Source organism: Nannospalax galili, unplaced genomic scaffold (assembly GCF_000622305.1).
Source record: "Nannospalax galili isolate Female #2095 unplaced genomic scaffold, S.galili_v1.0 scaffold999, whole genome shotgun sequence".
NCBI classification, from domain to species: domain Eukaryota; kingdom Metazoa; phylum Chordata; class Mammalia; order Rodentia; family Spalacidae; genus Nannospalax; species Nannospalax galili.
Window position 1 is genome coordinate 2,496,135 of NW_008344824.1, and position 16,980 is coordinate 2,513,114.

General features: G+C 39.9%; 1 protein-coding gene across 1 annotated transcript in view; it reads right to left on the reverse strand.

Moving 5' to 3' along the window:
• The window catches only part of Znf770 (zinc finger protein 770), a 10,368-nt gene extending 7,743 nt beyond the window's left edge, over positions 1 to 2,625 (reverse strand). The window contains exon 1 of the mRNA XM_008841164.3: positions 2,509 to 2,625. The gene's annotated coding sequence lies outside the window, so the exon portion shown is untranslated. The remainder of the gene's footprint in view (positions 1 to 2,508) is intronic.
• Positions 2,626 to 16,980: the final 14,355 nt, after the last annotated feature.

Consider the following 16,980-nt stretch of genomic DNA (forward strand, 5'->3'; position numbering starts at 1 on the left):
ACCTGTTGCTTTATCAGTGTTTTTCAAATCACAGTTCAATACTCATTATTGGAATGTGATTATCAACTTTGTGATCACTGGTTTTTTTTTTTAATAGAGTAGAAAGTACTAGAATATATATCATATAGGAAGTATAGTTTTCTGAAACTTTAGGTAGAAGACGTTAAAAGGGATATGAAGGTGGTTCCTAATATATTTGTACAGTACTAGACAGTGAAACCTACAATCGATTAATCAATCACCTTATTCAAGTGGACAAATAATCTATTAGGGTGACAAAGATCAGGGCCCATAGATTAGATTAGTAGGGAAAGCAAGAGTCTAGTTTTCTTCCCTTGGCCTGTATTACTTAATAATATGTATCCCAAATCATCAAATTAGCAGTCAAATGGAAAATGTCACAAAAACAGAACCTAAAAGTCACTATATTAATTTATAAAATACATCATATATTCTAATAATATTCAGCAACTGTAGCTTACTGGGCATGGTGCTTGACTTTAGTCCCAGCACTTGGGAGGCAGAAGCAGGTGGACCTCTGTGAGATTGAGGCCAGCCTGGTCTACATAGCAACTTGCAGGCAGCTGGGGCTACAGAGAGACCCTGTCTCAAAAGGACCAAAAAGAAAAAAACAGTCAGCTGTTGGTGTTATAAATATGCATTTTTCACTTCAGCTAGAAAAACTATAAGTGAAGAACCTGTAAAAATCCATAAGCATGCTGACAGAGTTAGGGGCTAAAACCACCATAAATCGAGGGCGCTGCAAAGAACTCTTGGGTAATTCATTTAATTCCTGTTGAGCAACAGATGTCAAGAGGGTCAATTAGGATGAGCCACACTTAAACAACCAAACTTTTATTCACTTGCTGAGACAGTGTAAGCACAAGGCAAAAAGAGCTGGTTCCCCAGTGGTCCATTAAACAGATGGATGCCAGGTGACCAATAAGTGGATGTGGTGCACAGAAGAAAATCTTGCTGCAAAGGGGCTCCTAACAAAAGGCTCCTGACTCCTATGGACCCAATGGGCCAGGGGAGGGATGGTGAAGGGCTAGTAGATATGGCCTGAATCAAGTGTGGAAAAAAGTGTCTCATTACTGAAGGCTCTTGGGAAAGGTCTCAGCCAGTTTCTGGCAGGAGGTCCTCCAAATGGAGGCACCTAGGCCAAGAAAAAAATTATGAGTATGGTGGTGGGGGGGGTGGGGGTGGGGTTCTGCCCAGTAAGTCACTGACTGCAATTCTCTCCAGAAAACTGCACTTCACTGGCCATGTACTAAGTCTGATATGGGAGGATGGCTTCTCCCCATGAGGTAGATAGGCAAGGCCCAAGGTCAGGCCATGGGGTTTGGGTCTGGTGTAAGGACTCCTCTTTTTTTACACTTCTTTCATTTAGTAACTGTTTCTATAGAATACTACCCCCTCTCAAAACAAAAAGTCTCACACTAAAACTATACAAGGCAACTATCTCTGAAGACAATGGGGAATGGAGACCTATAGTTCCTGTGCCAAAGAGGGTCGGTGGTTGATCAGAGACTGGATACTACAGTCATGTGGGAAAGCACTCACTGAGTACCTACACTGTTAGAACCACTGGTGGCAAGTGGTGATCTCACTTCCTATTTATAAGTAAAAGGTCAGGGATTTCCACACTCAAAGCACAATCCCTTGTACTTGGATAAGGATGCACTTAGAGCTTTAAATCCCATTTCCAACTGATTTTCTTTTCTCTCCACTAAGTTTTTTGTTAACACACAAAAAAATTATGGTAACTCTAATTTTTATGTTAATGTCAAATAGTAAAAAAAACAATGGATGTGTTTGATGGTTCAATCCAAATTATTATTATGACAAGAATTTAAACCACATTGAGCCATGTATAGCTATGAAAACTGGCATCGATCAAATTCAATGTTACCTCGAGGTTGAAAGCACGATTGTCTTAACAACAAAAAAATCACTAAAAAGACATGCCTCAAAAAGTATTACAAAAGTAAACGCACAAGAAACAAAAGACCTGAGAAAAACCCTGACAACTTTCAGCTGGAGAATTATCTCTGGTGGCAATTCCGACGACCTTTGCCTCTTTCTAACATGTTCTGCCCCACTCCCCGCAACGCCCCCTCCCTCACTTGGCCTTGAACCCTCAACCTTTCCATAAACTATATTTAAGCTAATTTTCAGCCTAATCCCTCACAAGCAAAGAATATGAAGGGGTCGAGCCGAGTCCTGGGACTGCAAAACCCGACGCTGGAAAAGCACGCCTGGAGATGATGGGGCGAGGGGGAGTGCACCGGGCACTGGCGGCACGACCTCAGGGTGCGCGGGGGCAGAGCTCCCGGACAGTGCCTGCGCCTTCGGAGGTTGTAGCTCCCGGAAGGCCGGGGACTAGAAAGGAATGGAGCTGGCGTCGGGCATTCTGGTCCCCAGGAACCTCGGCGGGACCCGGGAGGGCCTGACCCTCCCCAGGTTCTGTCCCCCGAGCACCGGGCTCCGGAGGTCCTCCACACGCACCTGGAGCTGGCGAGGGCCTGGAGGCGGCGCATCTCACCGTCAGGACACACCGAAGGCAGCAGGCGAGAGCACGTCCGCAGGGTCTGCGAGGCGACTGGCTGAGTGCGCAGGCGCGGTGCCCCGGAGCGTCCAGGATTTGGTCCGGGTGGAAACAGCCTCTCGCGATCTCAGTGCTGGGCTCGCCTCTCAGCGGCCCCCGGGTCCTAGCGCACCTCCAGTCCCAGCGCTACTTTCCAAAGAGAAATAGAGGATTGAAGAAGGGTTCATTTTCCTTCTTATTGTTACCAACCCTCCAGTACGGAAACCTTGGCCAGGACTGGAAGGGTCAGGCACTTACTGGAATCGAGGGTCATAGTTCAAAGCCCACTCAACCATTCTTCTGTAATGTCAGGGGTGTTGATGAAACGCCATGTATTAGGGACATTCTGGGTCAGGACTGTCCTTAGCACTTCGTATTTTGCCAACATAAATACAACTGCAGGGCTCCGCTCTCAGCCCTCCCAGTGGTCTGCCTTGCTGGTCTTGCTGTCATGTTATGTATTCTGGCCTTTTGTAATCTGTAAAACTGCTCTTCTATTTGGGTTTTCAGACCGTTCTGATAACATGCACTTAGGTAAAATGTATATGAAGTACTCAACACAATTATAATTGTTGTTTTTATATGAAGCACATCAACTTTATGAAGTGATAGGACAGTTTTAAGATGAGGAAATTGGAACTTAGAGACATTAAAGAACTCAATGTCAAATAGCTGGTAAATGACAGAGGTGGGTTTTGAACTCGAGTAATCTAACACCAGACCTGCACTTTCAATTCACAACTATTTCCCAAATTACAGATACTCCAACATTTTATAAGTACACAAATAAAGACCAACTGTTATAGTACAGTTGCACAGTAGAGTGAAACATTATTACTGACCAAGATGATAAGGTTTCAACTACAGATTTTAAGCACAAAGATAGTAGAGAAGGATTCATTGTTTGTTTTTTTTTTTCAGGTTCTGATTATAATTTTCACCTTGAGAGAGGAGGAAATGAGAAATATCAAACAAACTTTTTTGACTGTAAACGACTTTTGGATTACTTTTCAAGGACCATTGGGGGAAAATGTTAGTTTCTAATATATTTCAGGGAGGGAGGGAGGGAGGGAGGGAGGGAGAGAGGGAGGGAGAGAGAGACTACTCTGGATGTGACAATATAGGAAAATGCCCAACAGGAAATAAGCTTCTAGTTTCTCATGTAGGAAACTTAAAGGAGTCAGATTTTGGAAGGGCTGAAGTTGTTCCTTCCAACAGAAGAATACATGGAAAAGGGAAGGGAAAAGCTTTAGATGTCCCGAGTCTTGTGAGTTCAGGTACTCTCTGGAGATTTGCTCCATTTTGCACTTTCCACCAAGAATCTTGGCTCAATAAGATCATGCAAACAATTACATCCATCACCAGGCACATAAATACTTAGGAGAGATATCAAGATCCTAAGAGAATGTTACCTGAAATCACGGACCAATGGAGGATGGGATTAGTTTCTTATCCATTACCAGAAAGCCTGACTACATAGTATGAAGTTCAGTTAAGAGTTAGATAAGCTATTCTCCAAGGCCATATACCCTATGTATATCCCTTTCCATTTACCCCGAGAGCCATCTTGGGAGCCCTATGTAGAACAGGGAGAAATTAATGTAAATAATAGCCATCAAGGAAAAGTTTTTGGAATAAGTAAGATTCCAAGTTGCACTTAGTAGAATATGGGCAGATGGAAAATGGGACAGGACATGGAAGGCAAAAGGGAAAGATTTAAAAAGTAAGTGTGACAAAGAAAAAAAACGGGAATAACATGACATACTTTGCATTAGTAACTTTCCTTTGCAACTTATTAGTGTTTTTTGAAGTTAATTAACCTTTCAGAGCTTCAGTTCCCTGGTTTTGGGGAGATGACTTAGTTGGTAGAGTTTTTGCATGAGAACCGAGTTTGGATCCTCAACACCTACATAAGAAACTGGGCACAGCAAACCTTTAACCTCAACATTGGAGAGGTAAAGACAGGGCCAGTCATTCTAGAGAGTTTGTAAGCTCCATATTCAATAAGAGAAACTGTTTTAAAAAATAAGGTGGAAATCAATTGAGAAAAACAACCAGTGTGTGCCTCCACACTCATGTGTGCACATGTGTATATACATCTGCACACATATGTGCATACACAAAGGAATGTGCACATATGCACAAAATCAACTTCCTTTCCTTTGTTAAGTGGGGACAAAAATCAGTCATTTATTCAATGTGACATCATATGCAAAACATTAAAAATTCACTTCTAAGTATGTAAATGTGAAACAGCAAGACCTTCTACAACAGGTAACAGATATAACATAGTAAGAGATAATATATACAGGGTATACAGAAAATATAACATCTAAGACTTGAAGACTTCAAGCCAAGATGGATTCTGAATGGAGGCTCCAGTCAGCCACTCACTCACCAAACATATATTTTATCAAGCATTTCTGGCATGCCAAGTGTGTTTTAGAAATGGGGCAAAGTAGCAGACAGATAGGCAAGTAAAAAATAAAATCTGTCATAGCACATTTTATATTCTAAGGGGTGTAGAAAATAAATAGTAAAATATATAATATGTTGAACATTGATATGATTTGAGGTGAATGAGTCAAACACAGAAGTAAACTGTGAAGTTTCTTTTTTCATTTTTAATGTTTTTATTGAATTTTTAATGCATTTTATATATCTCAAATTTAGACCCCCTCCCCACCTCCATAATTCTCCCTACCCCCATATCCCCCTCCCCCCATCACTAGATTTCAGGTATTCTGTCATATATGCTAAGTCCTATTCAGTCAAGCATTTCTATCCAGGTGTCCCTTGGTGCAAGTTCATCCACTGGAGTTTGGAGAATGTGCTAGTTAGTTTTAACTGTCAATGGACACCTTCACCTGGGAGGATAGCACTAGTGAGGAATTATCTAGATCAGGTTGGCCTGCAGACATGTCTGTGAGGAATTTTCTCCATTGTTAGTCAATGTAGGAAGACCCAGCCCATTGTGAGCAGTACCATTCCCTAGTGTGATGGCTAATCCTGGGTATTAATTTGACTGGATCTGGGATTAACTGAAATGAGAGAGATCTTCTTGATTGGATCATCTGAAGCTGAAAGACACACCCTAAATGTGGGTGTTACCTTCTGATGGCAGCCCATATAAAAGGCCATGGCAGAGGAGAATACTTCTGGTTTCTTGCCGCTTGCCTTCTCTCTTGCTGGTGAGTTCGTCTTGCTGCTGTAGACTGAAGGCTAGCCTAGGTTTTGGAATTCATCAGCCCTTCAGCACCAGATTGGGACTACTGAGACATCTAGCCTTGTGGACTGAGTGACTATGGATTCTCAGCCTCTCCAGTGTGGTGCAGCCATTGTTGGACTATATTCATTCTACCGGTTCTGTTTCTTTAGAGAACCCTGACTAATACACCTAGACAGTCCTGAACAGTACAAGAGAGGAAAAAGCTAGCCGAAAGCAACAAGGATGTGTTTAGTCTCTTTGTTCTTCACTGTGGCTGTGGTATGATTAGCTGTTTGAGTTTCTGCCTTGCCTTCCCAAAAATTGATGTACTGTAACTTGAAATTTTAAACCAAACAAACGCTTTCCTCCCCTATGTTGCTTTTTGTTGGGCATTTGCCATGGCAACAGAAACAAAGCTAGAACAGGGAGGAACTGATGCCATTTTATTCAAAGATGATCCTATAAGAAGTAATGTGATTGTTTTTAGTAAAACCCAACAGAAATTAAAGAGGCATCCTTGCCAAATGGAGGTAGTAAGAGGCAGTAACAGAGAAAGAACTTATTCAGGAGACCGATATTCAGACTGCACTGAGCATAGATGACAGTGCAAGGGAGCGTGGCAAATGTGAAAGTATGAGTAGATCAGAATTGCCAAAGTGTGAAGTCTGGGAGGGAAAGGGGGATGGGAGAGTCACCGCTCAGCTAATAATTTAGAGCAAGTAATTCTCATCATGTTTTCAGGAAGCCGGAAAAGGCCTTTCATACCAATGTTTTCTTGTTTACTGTTGCTTACATATGGTTTGAAAAGTTACAAAGGCAATATCAGAAACTAAGTGGTTTGGAGGAGGGGAATGAAAGCTTTATTTTTTAAATCTGATATAATCACATCATAAACATGAGTGAAAATGTTACAATGAAGCCATTTTGTACATCTAACACATGCTAATATAAAAATTCACTTAAAAACTTCTATTTTTTTTTTTTTTTTTGGTCTTTTTGGGTCAGAGTCTCCCTGTAGCCCCAGCTGTCCTGGAACTCACTATGTAGACCAGGCTGGCCTTGAACTCACAGAGATCTGCCTGCCTCTGCCTCCTGAGTGCTGAGATTAAAGGCTCTATTACTTTTTTTTGGGAGAATCTGAAAGAAAAATCTTGAATGATGCTTGCAATAGATCTTTAGACATTAAGAGGTTGAACTCTGTATAGAACAAAGCTTATACAATGGAAAAGTACTTTTTAAAGATACTTAAAAACTATAACAAAATGCAGATTACACCCATGTTTTCTACCCTTTAACATTATGTCCATGTTGGTGATCTTGGACTTTTCTTACAGAGATTCATCTAGAAGTACTTGTCTTAGCTAATGTTTATAGCCATGCTGAAAATGGATGACTTGTTCTTTGTTTTGTATCTGTAAAGTTATTGATCTACAGTATTGTTTCCAAAGCTACTATAACCATTTAGATATGAATCAGGCATACCTCATGTACATAGAGATTGTATATAACTATTATATTATATATTCAGGATATATATGTATATCCCTGAATTATATTTCGGTGTCACATTTCTACATGGTCACACTTCCACAGGGCAGGAGCTTTCCAAGTGGCCCTAGTCCTGCCAGTCTTGTCTTGTCAAAGTCTGCCCAGGTAGCAGGCTGAAGCAAAAAAAATCTTTAGAGGAAAGAAGCAAAAAGGAAAAGAGGAAGTTAAGGAAATGAAACAGAGAATAGCAAATCCCGAAGACAAACTTGGGGAAATGGATCATTTAATCAAAGAAAATGTCAAATATGAAATAAGTCAGGAAAGGAATATGTAAGGCCTCTGGTACACTGTAATAAGACCGAACCTAAAAGCTGTAGGCATAGAAGAAAAGGGAGGATCCTAGGTCAAAGGCATCGAAAAAAAGGAAGGATCCCAGATCAAAGGCATAGAAAATATTTAATAAAATTATGGAAATCCCAAATCTAAGGAAAGAGGTATCTATCAAGGTGCAAGGCATATAGAACACCAAGTAAACAGGTCCAGAAAAGAAACACCCCACATCATATAATAGTCAAAATTCTAAATGTACAGAACAAAGAAAAGATTTTGAAAGACATGAGAAAGGAAGAACAAGTCACATACAAAGGCAGACCCATCTGCATAACAGTTGACTTTTCAATGGAGACTGTGAAAGCCATAAGGACATAAACCAATGTTATACAATTTATGAAAGAACACAGAATCCAGCCTAGACTAATATACCCAGCAAAATTATCAGTTGTAATTGAAGGAAAAAAAAACTTTTCATGATAAAAACAGATATAAGGAATTTATGCCTACAAAACCAGCTTTCTAATTGTGGGATTGTTAAATGTCTTTATTATATGGTTATATATTCCTTCAATATCAAATTTTTCTACAGTTTTCACCATGATGGGCTACTGAATTTTTGTCGTATACTTTTCTGCATGTATTAATATTATTACGTGCTTATTTCCTTCATTCTATTGATGTGGTATATCACATTTATTGATTTACAGAATGAACCATCCTTAAGTCCTGGGAATGAATCCCATTTGATCATGTTGAATAATCTTTTTGATGTACTATCATGTTCCTTTGCTAGTATTTTATTGAGGATTTTGTTTTGATGTTCATCAAAAATATTAGCCCACTGGGTGTGGTGGTGCATGTCTTTAATTCCAGCACTCAGGTGGCACAGACAGGCAAATAAATCTCTGTGAGATCGAGGCCAGCCTGGTTTACATAGTGAGTTCCAGGCCAGTCAGGGCTACAGGGAGACCCTGTCTCAAAAAAAGAAAAAAAGAAAAAGAACGTTAGCCCATAGTTTCCTATGCACATATATGTATCCTTTTCTGGTTCACATATCAAGGTAATTCTAGCCTTGTAAAATGAGTTTGAAAGAATTCCTTCCTCTTCAATTTTTGGAATAATTTGATCATTTTATTAGCTCTTCTTTAACCTATTTGAATTCAGCAGTGAAGTCATCTGTTGTTTGTGGACTCTTTGATAGAATATTTTATATTGTTGGTTTGATCTCATTATTCATTGATCTGTTTGGGTTTTCTATTTATTCATGATTCAGTTATAGTAAGGTGTCGTGTCTAGAAAATTGTCCATTTTTTCTAGGTTATCAAGTTTGTTGCTATATATCAATTTTTTGGTGTAAAGTTGGTCACAATGGTCTATAATGAGCCTTTGTCATATATATGTCAAATAAATACATATCCTTCTCATCTTTGATTTTGTTTCTCTCTTTTTGTCTGTCAGTTTCATTTGTAAAGACTGGCTATTTTGTTCATGTCTCATATGTTCATCCTTTGTCATTTTTTCTGACCTAAACTTCATTATTTCTTTCCTTCTACTAAAGTTGAGATTGTATTTTTTTTTGGTTCCTTGATGTGAAGTGGTAGCTTGAGAACTTTCTCTTTTTTAATGTGAGCACTGGTTGCTATAACTCTCCTATCCAGTATTGCTTTTGTGGAATCCCATTGGTTTCAGTTTGTTATGCTTCTATTTCTTTTGTTTGTTTGTTTGTTTTTGTTTTGAGACAGGATCTCCCTGTGCTCTAGCCCCAGATGGTCTGGAACTCACTATGTAGACCAGGCTGGCCTGGAACTCACAGAGATCTGCCTTCCTCTGCCTACCAAGTGCTGGGATTAAAGGTGTGCATCTCCATGCCCATCCTATTTTCATTTATTTCAAGAAAAAAATTTTAAATTTCTTCCTTACTCTATTGGTTATTTCAGAATATGTTGTTTAATTTCCACCATGGGCTTGTACAGTTTTCAAAGTTTTTTAATAAATGTTTATTTATTATTTTTATTTTATGTGTATGCGTGTATTGCCTGCATGTTGGTAAGTGCACCCATGTTGTACAATGCCCGCGGAGGTCAGAAGAGGTTGTCGGATCCTCTGGGACTGGAGTTACAGACAGTTGTTAGCTGCCATGTGGGTGCTGGGATTCAAACCCAAGTCTTCTGCAAGAACAACCAGTGTTCTTAACCTCTGAGCCATCTCTCCAGCCCCAGTTTTCAAAGTTTTTAAAAATTCCACTAGTGAGTTACTAGTGTAGTAAGCAATCTGAACAGAAAACCCGGATCCCAAAGATAAGCAGGAAGCAGTTTATTATTATACTGGTGGAGAGAGAGAGAGAGAGAGAGAGAGAGAGAGAGAGAGAGAGAGAGAGAGAGATTTCTCTAAAGCAGGATTGCAAAGGAAGATTCAGTCTTTTATACCCCAAGTACAGTTCAGTACAGTTCATGACAGGGAGAACTATGTAGTGTACCTAGGCACAGACCACGCCTTTCTTTTTCTTTGTTTTGGGCAGTTCCTGCCACAGTAGAGCCCAACTAGGAAGCCATGTTTTAGTACTCATGTATTTCTTGTTCAAGGCCCTAGAGTTTTCTTGGTTGTGCATTTGGACCTAAAATAAGGAACCCAGTTAAACCATGGGTAGGGAACTTGGTTGTGTGTTTACTTCTTTTGTGTCACTGCAATAAAATACCTGACATAAACAGTTTAAAAAGAGGAATTATTTATTTTGACTCATGGTTTTGCAGGTATCAGACCATCATGGTGTGTACAGCAGGTCAGAGTAGAACATTTTGAGTCATGACACCCAGGAAGCAAAGAAAGAAGAATCCAGGAAGGGGCCAGGGCAAGCTAGGATCCACAAGGTCACACCCCAGTGACCCCCAAGTAGCTCCACCTCTTACCTTTTACCACCTCCCAGTAATGCCATTACATTACACAGCTATCAGGGATGAATCCATTCATTAGAACAGAGTACTCCAATCAAACTATCTCTAGAAGAAGCATACAGACACACTCAAAGGTGTGCTTTACTAATCTATTAAGTGTCTCTTAATTCAGTCAAGTGACAATCAAAATGATCTCTCAGTGGGACTGGTGCCTCCACCTCTAACTTCGAATATTTCTCTGAATAGCTATCTTATCCTTGGATAACATTTAAAAATAAAGACTGGAGAGATTACCTCACGTCTTCTCAAAGGTTTCTGAGCATTTCCTGTACACTTTGCTTTAAATTTCTCCTGTATCAACTTGATCCAACAAATCTGACTTTTCCAAATGGCTGCCCAACAGCAATGAAGAATTGTTTGTGGTTGAATCCTCTCAATATAAAACCAAAATGCAAAGATCATTTCTTCTCCTTGCTATTATGTTATCAAAGGCCTGACATACAAATCCAGGCAATTGACCATGCTTCCCAGTAGAAATTTAGCTACCTAATGTACTCCCAAAGGAAGCATTGATAGCTTAGAGATAGATAAATTCTTAATTCTAGATTCTGGAAATGATCACTTGTCTACAACCCAAGTGTCACTTGTCTAATATTTGAGTGGAATGTGGAAATCATCCTTTCTTCTTTTCCTAATAAAGTTTATACAGTGGTTCTGATGGCATGCAGCATTCATCAGTGGTTCTAATAGAAAATTCCAAGATCAGAGTCTGATCTACAAGGTGTCTTGTTGCAGTTAAAGGAACAGGCCTTCATCAGCTCTGTAATGAGTTGAATTGTTCTTGCTTTAACCCAGGGTAGCTGTGAACGTTTCATTATGCGGAAAATAGAGTCTTTGAAGGTATGACTAAGAATTTCAATATGAAGTAATTCTGGGTTTAGAGTGAATCTTAAATTTAATAGTATGTCCTTGAAGGAACAAGAAAGGGCACAAAGAGGCATCCAGAGAGAGAGAAGGCTGTCTGAAGACAAAGGGGGAACTGGAATTTTTCTGCTACAAAACTATTTTTGGGCCATTAGAAGCTGATGAGGCAAGGAAAGACTAGTGGAGGCTTCAGAGGGAGCACAACTCTGTTAACATCTTATTTTGTACTTTTAATCTCTAGAACATGAAAAAATAAGTTCCTGTTGTATCAAGCCACCTTTATGTGCTTCCTTGTTATGGTAGGACTAGAACACTAATGAAAATTCAAATGTGTTTTATTCCTTTGACAAATATGTTCTGAACAGCATAATGTGCCAGGCAGACAAATGAGAAAATCATGTAGGTTTTTGTTAACCTATATCCTAATAGTGATTGTGACTGTGGAAGGAAAATAATCAAGACAAAAAGTAAAAAACCTCTCTCTCTGTCTCTGTCTCTCTGTCTCTGTTTCTCTGTCTCTCTCTGTCTCTGTCTCTCTCTCTCTCTTTCCCACAAATGGTTGGGGATTGAACACAAGGCCCTTCTCAAGCTAATCAAGCACTCTATCACTAAACAACCCTAAGCAAGGTAAGAACTATTAAGAAGTATTAAGATAGAATTATGTTACAGTAAATTGAAGTGTGAGGCTTTTTTTTCTGAGGGAAGGTCTTTTGAGACAGGGTCTCCCTGTAGCATCAGCTGGCCTGGAACTCGCTATGTAGACCAGACTGGCCTTGAACTCACAGAGATCCACCTGCCTCTGCCTCCCAAGTGCTGGGATTAAAGGCATGTATCACCATACCTGGCTAGAGTGTGAGGGTTTTTAAAAACTTTTTTGAATTACATGGTCAGAGGAGATCTCTTAGGAGATGTGAAGGAAAATTTCCCAGAAAGAACTTCTGCATCTTGGGCTGAATTTCCTGAAAGTCTGACCAACTGATTAGCACTCTGGAAAGTGTGCAGAGTCTAGAATGTTGCAGATTCAGAGCCTATTCACAGATCATCTGGGGACATCTTTAACCCCATAAAGAGCTACATCTTGCCTACCTTCCGAATTAACATTCTTGTGACTAATAAAATGTATTAACTTAGCAAACCACCAGGCCTCACCAAACAAAAAGCTAAGAATGTCACCAGATAGCATCTGAGATCTATAGTAGACTCCCCACCCTTCCTTTGCTATGTCCTGCCTACTGAATGTATCCACCAATGTATTTTAAAAGTGTCTTGATTTATGAGTTTTCTTTGTTCTGTTACTATAAAAACGTATTGTAACTGTTACCATGCTGGAAGATGGAATTTGCAGTAAGCTGAATTGGTGTTCCTGGGCCATGGTCACTCATATTTGACTCCAGAATAAACTATTTCTTATCCCCTTTGAGGTGAGAGTTATGCTTTGCATCAGCAAAGATGACATTTGAGATGAAACCTGAACACAAAGAAAGAGTTAGCAATGGGAATAACAAACAAAGAATGTTGAAGGCAGATCTGCAGCTAGTGCAGAGGCCTTCAGCGAGAGTTTACTTAACTTCCAGGACAGATGGGAAGACAATGGCTTATGAATGTCTCCCAGGGAAAGGTGGTACCAAATGTAGGTTGCTTAGAGAGAGGTTGAGGCCGGACCCTGTGCAGCCTTTTAACCACAATTGAGTTTGGATTTGATTCCAGAAGCAATAGGCAACATCTGGAAGCAATGAAGAAGGAAGATGATATGGTTTATAGTTTAAATGAATCTACTGCTGCCACAGTGGGATCAGCAGAAGGGAGGTGAGGGGTTTGTGATGTGCCAGTTTAGCTCAGAAATCAGAGTCTCCTGTGGGAAACACTAGTATTGGAGGGTTGGAAGTGGTGAGACTTGCTGTGATTCTATCCTCATAAGTTCAAGCTTATCCTCATAGAGTCCAGTGAGGGCTTGTTCCCTCTCTGCACACCCATCCCCCCTTCTAAGTGCCATCCTGAGTCTCCAACCCCAGGTCAAAACTCTATACTAAACTGGTATAAATATAATACACTTATATAAGCATATTTTTATATAACTTCTATAGTTATAAATGTATAAATATATTTATATTAATTTTTACATGATGTTATATAAATATTATAAATAAAATATGCAATATATTTAAATTTTGTGTATATGTGATTGTAGATATTTGTCATGTATTTACATATGTACAAATATGGCTGGTTGTCTTCTACTTCCTTCCTTTATGGTTAATGCTTCTCTGAAATCCTCTAACCCTTCAATCAATAGACATAGAACCCACAATGTTGTTATGGAGATGGGGAGAAGTGCACTCTGAAGGTTGTGTTAGTGTTCGTCAGAGAAACAGAACCAATAGTGGGGTGTGTGTGTCTGTGTATGTGTGTGTGTGTGTGAGAGAGAGAGAGAGAGAGAGAGAGAGAGAGAGAGAGAGAGAGAAATTTACATAAAGAATTGATTCATGTAGGTAGAAGACTCAGAAGTCCCAAGATCCTTGTTGAACAGCTAGAGACAGGAGAGCTTCTCTGGTGTTCTAGTCTCAGTCCAAAGGCATGTGAACCATGAAAACTGATTTTAAATGAAATATACTCAACATCAAAGAACTGATGTTTTAAAATGCATCTAAAGGCAGGAAATGACCAAAATCCCAGTCAAAGCAATCAGGGGTTTCCTCTCACTATCAGGAAGGTTAGTATTTTTGTTCTATTTAGGTCTTCAAGTGATTGGATATGCCAATCCACATTAGGAAGAACAATTACTCAGCTATTTAAGTGCTGCCTTCATTTAGAAACACTCATAGACGCACCCCAAATAATATTAATTAAATTTCTGGGCATCTCATGGCTCAATTGTGTGGAATTTTCCAGGGTAGACAAACAAATGGCTTTTTACCCTATATAGGGTACCAACAACAGACGAAAGAGATATTTCTACTCAAATTTAGCTCATCAAACCAGTAAGTTTAATTAAGGCTACTTGCTTGAGCATAGGTGAGGGGGTTACTAACAGGAACATGGGTAACTTAAGAGCTGGCTACACAGCCAAAGAAAATGCCTTTCTCCCTCCCAGCAAGGCTGTTTATTTATCCTTTGAAGGAGGTAGGGCCTGAACCCCTCCCCCTGGCAAACATTAAGTGCTTATATATATGCCGGGAGGGGTCTCATGAACACCACCTCTTCATAAGGGATCAGGCAGTTAATGAGTCCTCTCTTGTCGTACGGGTAACCATAGCTGCTGAAATGTCAAGAGAGTAATGGACACGTCAAGCTCAGAGGACTGAGTTCCACCATACAAACTGATACATAATCATCACAGAAGTGGAACTTACAAAGTGTACAGTTGTATAATTGGATGCCTGCAGTTGTACCAAGCCTCACACTTAAAAGGAGCACATAATTGGTTTAATGCTTTGCTTTAGCCATCTTGAAATTTTTTTTGGTCATCTTGAAATTTTTAATACTTTTTTAACAATAGATCCTGCATTTCATTTTCACTGGTCTCCACAAGTTATATTATTGTTCCTGACTGATTATGAGGAGTGAGGAGAAAAGTTCCAGATTTACACTAAATGTCTTAAACAGCTGAGGATGCTATTGCATTTAGAAGTGCAATTTAGAAGAGAGATGGAGAATTCTGATTTGAGTATATTGATGTAGAACCCCTCCTAGACATCATAGTAATGCATTTGTTGCTAGCCTTGGCCTTCATTCTTTTTCCATGATTCTTAACTAGACTTGGTTTTCTAGCCTCATGCTAAGGGTTGCTTGTTGGGGGAGGGTGAGGAGGATGAGGTTCAGATGGTTCATGTAGACCAGGCTGGCCTAGAATCTGCTTAGAATGACCTAGCTGAGGATGACCTTGAACTCAAACACATGAGCCTGGCGGGGGGGAGGGTGTCATTTCACAATCATACCTGTGGTGGTTTGAATAAAAATGTCCAGGGCTGGAGAGACAGCTCAGTGTTTAAAAACACTGACTATTCTTGCAGAAGGCCCAGGTTTGAATCCCAGCACCTACATGGCAGCTAACAGCTGTCTGGGTAACTCCAGTTCCAGGGGAATCCGACAGCCTCTTCTGTCCTCCGCAGGCATTGCACAACACAGGTGCACTTGCCTACATGCAGGCACTACATGCACACACATAAAATAAAAATAATAAATAAAATATTTTTTAAAAAGTAGAGAGGTTAAGAACACTGATTGTTCTTGCAAAAGACCGGGGTTTGAACTCCAGCACCCACATGGCAGCTAACAACTGTCCATAACTCCAGTCCCAGGGGACCTGACAGCCTCTACTGACCTCCTCGGGCATTGCATGACAAGGGTGTACTTACCTACATGCAGACAATACACACATACACATAAAATAAAAACAATAAATAAAATTTTTTAAAAAAAGAAAAAAATGTTCACCATAGGCTCCAAGTATTTGGACATTTTGTCCCCAGTTGGTGGCAATGTTTTGGGAAGCTTTAGGAGGTGTGGCCTTCTGGAGGAAGCACATCACTGGGGGTCAACTTTCAGAGTTCTTATGCCTTGCCAGATTTCCGGTCAGTGACTGCTTCCCATGCCTGCTTGAAGATGTGCTTTCTCAGCTTTCTGGTGCGGCCACCTCCTACTGCCATGCCTTCCCACCATTATGGACTCCCTCCGGAACTGCAAACTCAAACTCTTCCTTCTGTAAGTGTCCTTGGTCTCACAGCAACAGAAAAGTAACTAATACAATACCATAACAATTGACTGCCAGAGGAAGTGGCATATTTGATTTCCTGGACATATCCTTAAAGGAAGAGAAAATGTAATTCTTCCTCTCTTTCTCCTTCCGGTAGGCTCTATACTGTGTGTGTTGACTGGACTCCCAGGAGTTATGTAGCAAAAAAGTAACCTAGTCCTTTGATAACATGGAGCCAGGCCAGTTCTATATTGACTCTCTCTGGGCTTTATAAGACAAATAAATACCACCATATTCAAGCCACCACTAATTTGGATTTCTATCATACACAACCAAAGTTAATCATAAGTAATATGATATTCCACAATTAAAGCCTTTCAAAAAGACACAAAGATGAATATTTGCTTGCTATAACCAAGAATCTAATTAGAACAATTGTTTTCTTTTTCATGTTATGCATAATTTAGTATTCTTACACACAAAAACACCTACCCAACCTAAAATTTGATTTACTCTTTTTTAATTTCTGAAAGAAACATAGACCCTTTGTTAGTGTCTATTATTATAAGCATTGCACCTTCCCTGGGGAAACAAGGGTTGATCCACATTTTCCTCACAGCAGCTCACATTTCATAAACCCTTGTTTAAAATTAACTCAAATCATTATGCAACATAAAATTCTTTTAAGCTACAAAAATACAAGCTGTCTTCTGAGAGACTGAAAAATGTGAGTTTAATGTAATGTCAGATAGGTGGCTAAAATCTATTTAATACTGGTGAAGACAGCCCCAACTCTCAGGTTGCTCACTGCTCTGGTTTCTGTCTTACCACACATCCTATGACTAGCCAGATGTCA